This window comes from Topomyia yanbarensis, chromosome 3 (assembly GCF_030247195.1).
Source record: "Topomyia yanbarensis strain Yona2022 chromosome 3, ASM3024719v1, whole genome shotgun sequence".
Lineage (NCBI taxonomy): Eukaryota > Metazoa > Arthropoda > Insecta > Diptera > Culicidae > Topomyia > Topomyia yanbarensis.
Window position 1 is genome coordinate 415,464,999 of NC_080672.1, and position 8,624 is coordinate 415,473,622.

Consider the following 8,624-nt stretch of genomic DNA (forward strand, 5'->3'; position numbering starts at 1 on the left):
GCTAGAACATCATTCTGAGTATGTTATCAATAATTCCATGTAATAAACATTTAAAATATAAATACATTATTATCTAGTATCGTTTGAAAATCTGAAAACATAATTTTTTGCGATTAGAGTAAAGCATTTTTATTGTTGCAGCGAAAATAACGAACAACCAAGCGAACAACTAAACTTTGATGAGTCCAACAAAGACAGCACGCCTTTGCTTGAGGTACAAATCGGCATCAACAAACGGTTCCAGCTTCAAAGAAACTATGGTACGCGGTATTCTGAATTCGAACTTGATACAGCAGCCTATTTGTTTTTAACTTCCGGGATGAGCGCCTATAAGTTCAAACGAGCCAATATGCATCTTCCAAGCCTTAAATCTGTGCAAAGACATATCGCCACGCATACAAACGAAACACAAGAAGGTGTTCTGATGATTAATCCTTTACTTAAATATTTGGATGCAAACAACTTTCCACGTGTAGTTGCACTAAGTGAGGATGGAACAGCAATTTCACCTAACCCAGAATATTCACCTCGAACAGATTCTGTGCGTGGTTTAGTCGCACCTTACAACAGCCAAGGAATGCCAATCCTTGATTTTTTTAAAGCTCGTTCGGCTGAAAAAATGATCGTCGATCTCGAGAAGAACCCAGTTGGGGAATACGTTTACATTGTAATGGCTACACCGATGGTCGCAGGCGCTTCTCCTATTTGCATCCTCTATATGTGCAGCGACAACAAATTCACTCATGAGCAAGTTAAGCGGCGATGGAAACATATAGAGGATACACTGAAAGATGCTGGAGTAGATGTTATTGCACACGCGTCCGATGGTGATCCGCGCCTTCTACGAGCAATGAAGGAAAGGACAAGTCTTCCTCATCCTGATGCAAGCAGATTATATGGACATCACTTCATAGCGAACATGAGCAATAACGCGGTTTGTATCCAAGACACGGTGCATTTAGTGAATAAGCTTCGTCACTCTCTGTTAAATCCAAGGAAGCAAATGCTCTTAGGTAATATTTATTGTTTTGGAAATTATCTCTAATTATAAATAATTCACATTTTAGGTGATCATGTCGTATCTTCCGATTCAATAAGACAAATGATAGAACGTGGCGACAAGGTGATACACAAAATGAATCCATCTGATTTGAATCCAGCAGACAAGATGAAATTTGACCCAACGTTGAAATTAATGTCTCCTGCTTTAGTTGACCATCTTCGCGAAGTTGTCCCTGATAGCAAAGGCACCGCTGTATATTTACAGATAATGCGAATGATTTACATTTCTTTTATCGAAGATCAAATCTCGCCAATGGAGCGAATATGCACTATATGGTATGTTCGGTAATCTATAAAGTACTGATCCCATTCATGAAATGTATTTGCATTGCAGGACAGCTTTATTTTTTCTTCGTGCTTGGCGTTGGCAGTGTTTGGAATCATCGAAAAGCATAAAACAATGCATAACTTCAAACGTATACTGGTGTTTGGAGTTGAATGCCCATGGACTTGTAAATTTCATGGTAAACTGCCGTAAAAATAATTCACATGATCAGTTTATTGTCCAAAACTTGTCGAGTCAGCCGTGTGAGACTACTTTTCGTGAACTCCGTTCGATGACCACTGTAAATCATACCGCAGTGAATTTCACAATGAAAGATGTGGAACAACGGATGCAACGAGTGCAAATGAAGCTGCTGATAGCTCATCGAAGAAAAAACATTTTAGCTTTTCCGAGCCTTCGTAAGCAAGCGTCTAAAGCTTTAGCAGCAAAGTCTTGTGAACTTCCAGATGATGACCAAATTAAACAAGCTATCGAAAAAGCTGCGCAAGATGCATCCGAGCTTCTCATTTCTGTGGGATTTGATCCGGAAAGTATCAACTTCACGAACAGTATGATATTACGCAAGTCTAATATCACACCCGAAGCCGAGGTTGGCGATACTAATAACAATATCCAGGGGGAAAGAAATCAAAACAGTTGAGTATAAAATGAAATAGCGGAATACGTAAATATAAAAGATATGCAAATCATTTTTTTTTTTCAGTGGTTCTTTGTGATCTTAGCGTAGATCCTACTTTCACGTCATTTAATGCAGAAGTTCCAGTCGAGTGCGCAGAAAAAATATTTGCGAAAGCCGGAGGAGAAGTCATTCTTAGGAACTGCAAAACAGACAGCAAAAAACATATTTTTAAAATAAGGAGGATCACTGGAAGCGTAGTTAATATTAAAAAGTCCAAAATGCTTTGGATATTGTCGGCTGGACGTTTTAAAAGATCTAGTGATCGATTATGTCGCTTCCATCGTATTCGTACAGTTAAGAATGTAAACATTAAATAAAACCAAAAACCATCACTCGTTTATGATTATTTGCTTCAATTTTTTCACAGTTCTGCAAATATTTACAACGGTCTTTATTTAAACACTTCGAAGATAACACAAGACTTTAAAACTAGATTATTTTTGAAGGCAACAATGTGACTCCACTATGGTGAACTATGCAGGCGCATGGTTGAACGTACGGCTGATATGAGATAATAATAATCATCGCTTTCAAATGAACAAACGTTGCATTCGGTAGTCATTTCCGTCTTCGCTAAATCCGTTGTCTGCCGCGCTTGTTGCAATCTCGGTAAATATTTTAAGAAAATAGAGAAATGTAAACGCTAAAGAAACTGTAACTGACAGTTGTTCAAAACAAAAGTGTTGCCAAGTGCTGGCAAAATTGTTGAACACCCTGACATATTGTGGCACACCGTGGCACACTGTGGCACATGCTATCACACCAAGTATCACACCGTATGTTTTCTAGCACATTTTGATTTGTGTTGAGCGACTAACCCCTTGATTACGCCATATAATTCAGTACTCAAATATACATCATAAATGACCACTAACTTAACTTTTTTTTAATTTTTTTTCAATTCTACTTAGTGGCTATTCCAATAATTGATAGTACAGGAGAAAATCAAATAATCACAAAAACTGATGCTGACCAACTAGAGGCCAACGGAAAGTGCTATTTTTCATTAGTTTCTATGTGGATGTTTTCATGCAGGTATTTTATTTAATATTGACATAATTTGACACATTTGTAATAAACTTCCAAAATTATTATGTAAATATTATATATTAAATATTTTTTTATATTAAACCGGTCTCCACCAATATTTTTGTTTCAATTCAATTAATTTTGGTTTGGGGTTTTTATTCCCCCTTAATGTGGCGCTTACATGATTTATCTCCGCGCAAAAAATATGTCAAGATACGGAGAAGTGGATTACATAACAGTTGAAACTTCGAGGAATATTTTCCCGGGTGTTCCTAACGTTGTTCGTTTCGTGAGAATGCTTCCGAACAAACCAATTCCTCCATACGGTACTATTTTATGCAGATGAACCGAAAATGGGACGTTTAGTCAGACAACACTGGTCATGAACTCAGGGCAGAAAATCGTGCCCAGCGTCTCTAAGCCAAAAACCGGTACCACCAGCAAAGAAGCGAACGCAGAAGTGGACGGATGCGTAATCTGTATGGCGCTCTATTGCTTTCTTTGCATAAACTTTGAACTGGTTCTCTGAATATTTGGTAGTGTATTATGTCAGTTTAAGCAAAAAAACTCGGTTTTTTTTTGAATTCGTACGTGAAGTAGACTCTCTCGGCAACTCCCCTAAGAACACTTATTTTAATAAATGTCAAATATCAAATAAAGTTGTGCTATCTACAGTAAGAGTTCAAACTTTCAAATTATTCAATTCATTTTTTCCGCTTTCATAGCAATTTAATAGAACGAATGAATACAAAGAATTACAAGTATTATTTTATTGATCTTCTATAAATTGCGGAATTTTTCGCCCATCTTCCGTCTATTCAGTTTCACTTTGAGGTAACAAGGCGGGCCCAAATAGGACCCGGGCCTGATCCTAACAATGTTTTACTTAAGAATGATTCTGCATGTATTAAAATGGTCAACATCTTTTGAACACTAGTCAAAACTAGGACTTTTGGAATCTGATCAACATTGGGATACAGCTTTGTCGGAAGCATCTGCTATTTCAATGCCAGAACAAATGCGTCTTCTTTTTGCAATAATTCCAACAACCTGCGCTTCGTCGGATCCAAAAGCATGGTGGGCAGGGATGTAATGCACCTCAGAGCAAATAAAGAAAAGGATAAAAACACTCTTTGTACTTTTCATGCGAAAGACCGCTCTTCTCTTTCACAATAAATCTCTACAGTCCGATGTGTGTTGTACCCATATTCGCACTTGGCTGCACACCTCAAAGAGTAGAAATAAAGAGGCTCTTTAGTGTGAATCTTGGTAGCAGAGAAAGCAACAAAAAACATTTTAAAAACGTTCTTCCGATCAATCTATCTGAATTGAAGTTTAGTTCGCTTTTCTACCTGTTTGTCAGTGCGGGGAGGCACAAAAAAGTGGCTCTTCAAGGTTCTTTGTGTGAAATTTTGCAGCTCTTGGTGCACAGATCTTGCTCTTTTTCGTTTTCATGTTTCTCTCTGTGCGGTCGTTCTGCACATCGCAGTGTTTTTGTGCTGCTCCTGCTGGTGTATTTCGCTCTTTGTGCACATTGTGTGAGCAAATAACAAGCCTGATTGTGGGAGAAGTGATTCTCTAAGTGAAGATTATCAGCTACAATTGCGTAGAACTGTAAACAATCCTGATTTACAAATGTCAAACATTATTTACAATAAAGCCCGGAGTGGCATTGAAGATACATGATTGGGAATCATCTACAAATCTCCAGAACAACTAGGACTCACGTTGCCACCACGAGACGACATGAACATTACAGATACTGATGTTGCCCATGAGACCAATTACAATTGAATCGAATCATTCAAATTCGTGGAAAGAAACAAACCTCTTCTGAAAGGAGATCAGAAAACAGTATTCAAACTCATCGTTGATCAAATTTCAAAAGAGGAGGGAGGTCTTTTTTCGTTGACCCACCGGGAAGAACCGGTAAAACTTTTCTTTTAACCTAATACTCGCAGTGAGAAAAACAGGCAAACGGGGGAAGAGCTGCTCACTCAGCACTTCAATTACCATCAGACTTCGTCTGCACAACCGAACCCCATGTACATACGCTATGTTCGTACACACAGGTTCTTGACACTAGTTTTCTCTTTTTATCACTCATCATCACTAGTGTCGACTCATTCTGTTTTGTGTGTGCCTTTCTTGTGCACGCACACGCAGTGTTGCTGAACTCGTAAAAATAACTCTTGTATTTCTCATTCGCGTGTTCTCATTGCGCCCAACACTCGTATCCGAGTGTTCTCCATGCATGCCTTTTTATCGTTTACTCCCCAGCCGGGTAGAATTTCTGCGAGTGCCAGTCAGCCAAAAGCGACTCAAATTGCACATATTGAAACCCACTCTTTCGTTCGCACCCACCCACTGGCGCTCACTCCTACTGCTGCTACCACTCGTTCGTGCTCCCGCTCACCCATGCTCCCACTCGTCCGTACTCTCACTCGTAGCCACTCGCGCTCTTTAACCCACTCGTATCCTCTCGCACTCTTAAACGCGTTCGCCTTCACTCGCACTCTTGCAGTCGCTAGCGCTCTCGCTCCCACTCGCATCGTTCTTCGTTGGTAGACCAATAATGTATGAAAATGAATTCTCGCGTACTTTTTGAAATGGACCTATGTGCAAAAGAGAGCCTCTCTTTGTTCACTTTCTCTTTCGATTATCACGGCTTTACCATTAATCTTTCCAATGATGTTCCAGTACATATTGGAAGAGAATAATTTCGACTAGCATATTATGCAAAGAGTTAAGCAGCAAACGCAAATGCGACCGTGATATTAGCGGAAGAGAAAGTAAACAAAGAGAGGCTCTCATTTGCACATAGGACCTTTTCAATAAGTTTGCTTGAATTTATTCGGATATGTTATGTACAAAGTTTAAGCCGCGGCTGTTTGAAGATCGATTTGCACAATACGTCTGGCTTTCGTCACCGGTACAGCACGTCATGGGAACGTCAAAATTAGTTATATGCAGTTAAATGGAGGTATTCACACAACATCAACAGCACGGAATGCTTTGACGTACGGGAAGTGTGAACAAGAGAGGCATTCAACTTATCTTGATGGAACGACGACGTGGCGTTGACGGACATTTACGTTGATGGAAGCTAATGTATCGTCTGCATTGAGGTTGATATGACGCTGGTACAACGGAAAAGGAAAATAAACGCACCCGAATGAAATGCAGTTGCGTTAAAACGTAAATTTTAAAAAAAACCTGCAAAATCGCTTGGATTGACACTTTTAAATATGTGGAACCTTAACATGTCAAATATATATAATTCCCCTCAATGCTGCATATATGCACTTCTTAAAATAATTAGTTTTTTGGTCAAATATACCTATATTGAAGTTTGAGATTTTTTGTGGGATAATGAAATGACAGGAACAGTTTTTATTTTCAAATATGTCACTGTAAGAATATATGCATAAATCGCTCAGATAATTTTCGTAAAATATCGAATTAAATAGTTACTACAAGAGTCAGTCCCATAAAGATAGGAAATCCCAAAGAAAACGGGACAAATATGCGATCATGGGTAGTATACATCTATGACCATTCCTGGTACATTTTGCATTAAATGAATCGGATATTCGGATTAAATACATGATTTCGAGATAAACGTGTTTAATGCGGTTCACTACAAAAATTCAAACCCATTAATAAACATTGGCTTCTATAGAATATGTATGTAGGAGATCGACTACCGTCATAAAGTGAATTTCTAAACATAAGGACTTAATTTATTGAATATTTCGTGACCAATTCCAATATACGCTGTCCTTCTCCTCCAAATTACGACGGAATCAGAGCAAATCTATCAGCCGTAAGAAAAGTACTCTATGCGTTATATATTCTAAAACATTCGTTCACAGTCCTAAATTGATACAACCAGCGGACTATATTAGAAGAAATCTCTAGTAAATTATTTTGCGCACTTTCCACTTACCTGAACTCTGCACTTTAAAAGTGTGAGTAATCAAGCTGCTACTGAAAACTGCGAGCTGTCAAAACATATGTATTTGAAATTATAGAGATGGTACTCTCATAGACAGGCCAGTCGCACTAACCAGTCTATGAGATAATTTTTTTAGTAGAATGTTAAGTGCGTAATACGGTTCGAATCGAGTTTTTGTGCCACAAGCAATACTTGCATTGAAATAGTAATTTTTACTTGCACGTCAACTCCTCTCGCTGGCTTTTCCCAGATAACGAATTAACTGGTTTATTCTGTCGATTGGTATTTTCCCGAATGGGTGGGTTGTTTTGCCGAATTAAGTATAAAAAGTTATTTTCAATGGCAATTAAATAGTATAAAGGATGATTCAATATTTAAATTTGACAAAAAGCATGGATGTGGGATGATAAATTATAGAATTAATAGTCAAAATGTAAAGAATAGTTAAGGTAACTATTCAAATCAAACTTTAAATGAAAATAGTTTCTCTTTGAGCGTTTTGGTGGAATGCTAAAAATGAAAATTTTGAAAATGCTGAATTTAAATGGAAATTAAAATGCCTAGAGAAATGAAATATCTCTGAATTAATTTCTACTATCGTGATTCACTTGCTTCTCTTATTCATACACATAATCTTAGGTTTAGATCATTTCAACAAGTACATACCAAAGTTTTATAAATCTGTACTAATTGAGATTTGAACATGACTGAACAACATTGTTTTCGGTTATACTGATTCTTCTTGACGAAAAAACAGTTTGCACAATACTGTTCAAATAATTACTCACGATAATTTACTAAATATTAGTGGGACGGAGCTTTATTCCATTTACCATCTTAGTAAAATTGGTAGTAGCAGATTAGTTTTTTTTTCTTTTTTCAATAAATTATATTAAATTCGTGTTTCCAATTTTCTTTGTTCAAAAAAGAAACTATCCTTAAAAAGCTTTAAATTTTATTGCTGGATATGACATACATGCTTCCCTTCTGCCCAGAAGTGCGTAATATACGCCCTTTACTTCTGCTCAGAAGTGTATAATCGGTACAAAAATGCAAACCCATTAGCCAGCATGAACTTTTATAGAATATGTGGTATTATTTCCTTAACCCTCCGGAAGTTGTACTTATGGCCCACTGAACGAGCAGCCGCTGCTGCTCTAAGACGATTTCGCCAGATTTTCAGAGCAGTGTGCACTCAGTGCTGTAGCGCGACTTCCCCAAGGTTAAGGGGTTGCCTGGTGTAGTGGGTAAAAAAACATTAATGTTTTTTTATTCGTTTAATTGTTAGTATTGAACATCTAGAAAAGCCCAGTGCAATCTCGGTGGCCACACTGATCTTCTTTTGTTCTAAACAACCATGTGTTTCAACGATTTCAGTCTATCGGCAACTTTAATAGCATTTTTCTCGAAACCGCATTTTTTCAAATTGCCGATAACTCAAAAACCATTCAACGAATTGACTTGATTTTTTATGAGAATCAGGAGCGGATCCAGAAAAAATTTTGGGGGGGGGTCTGAAATTTCGGGTTTTAAAAAACTTTGTACAGTTTGTTACACTTAATAACCATATTTAAAGAATATAAGTTTTGTTAGTAAAATTTGGTTTGGGA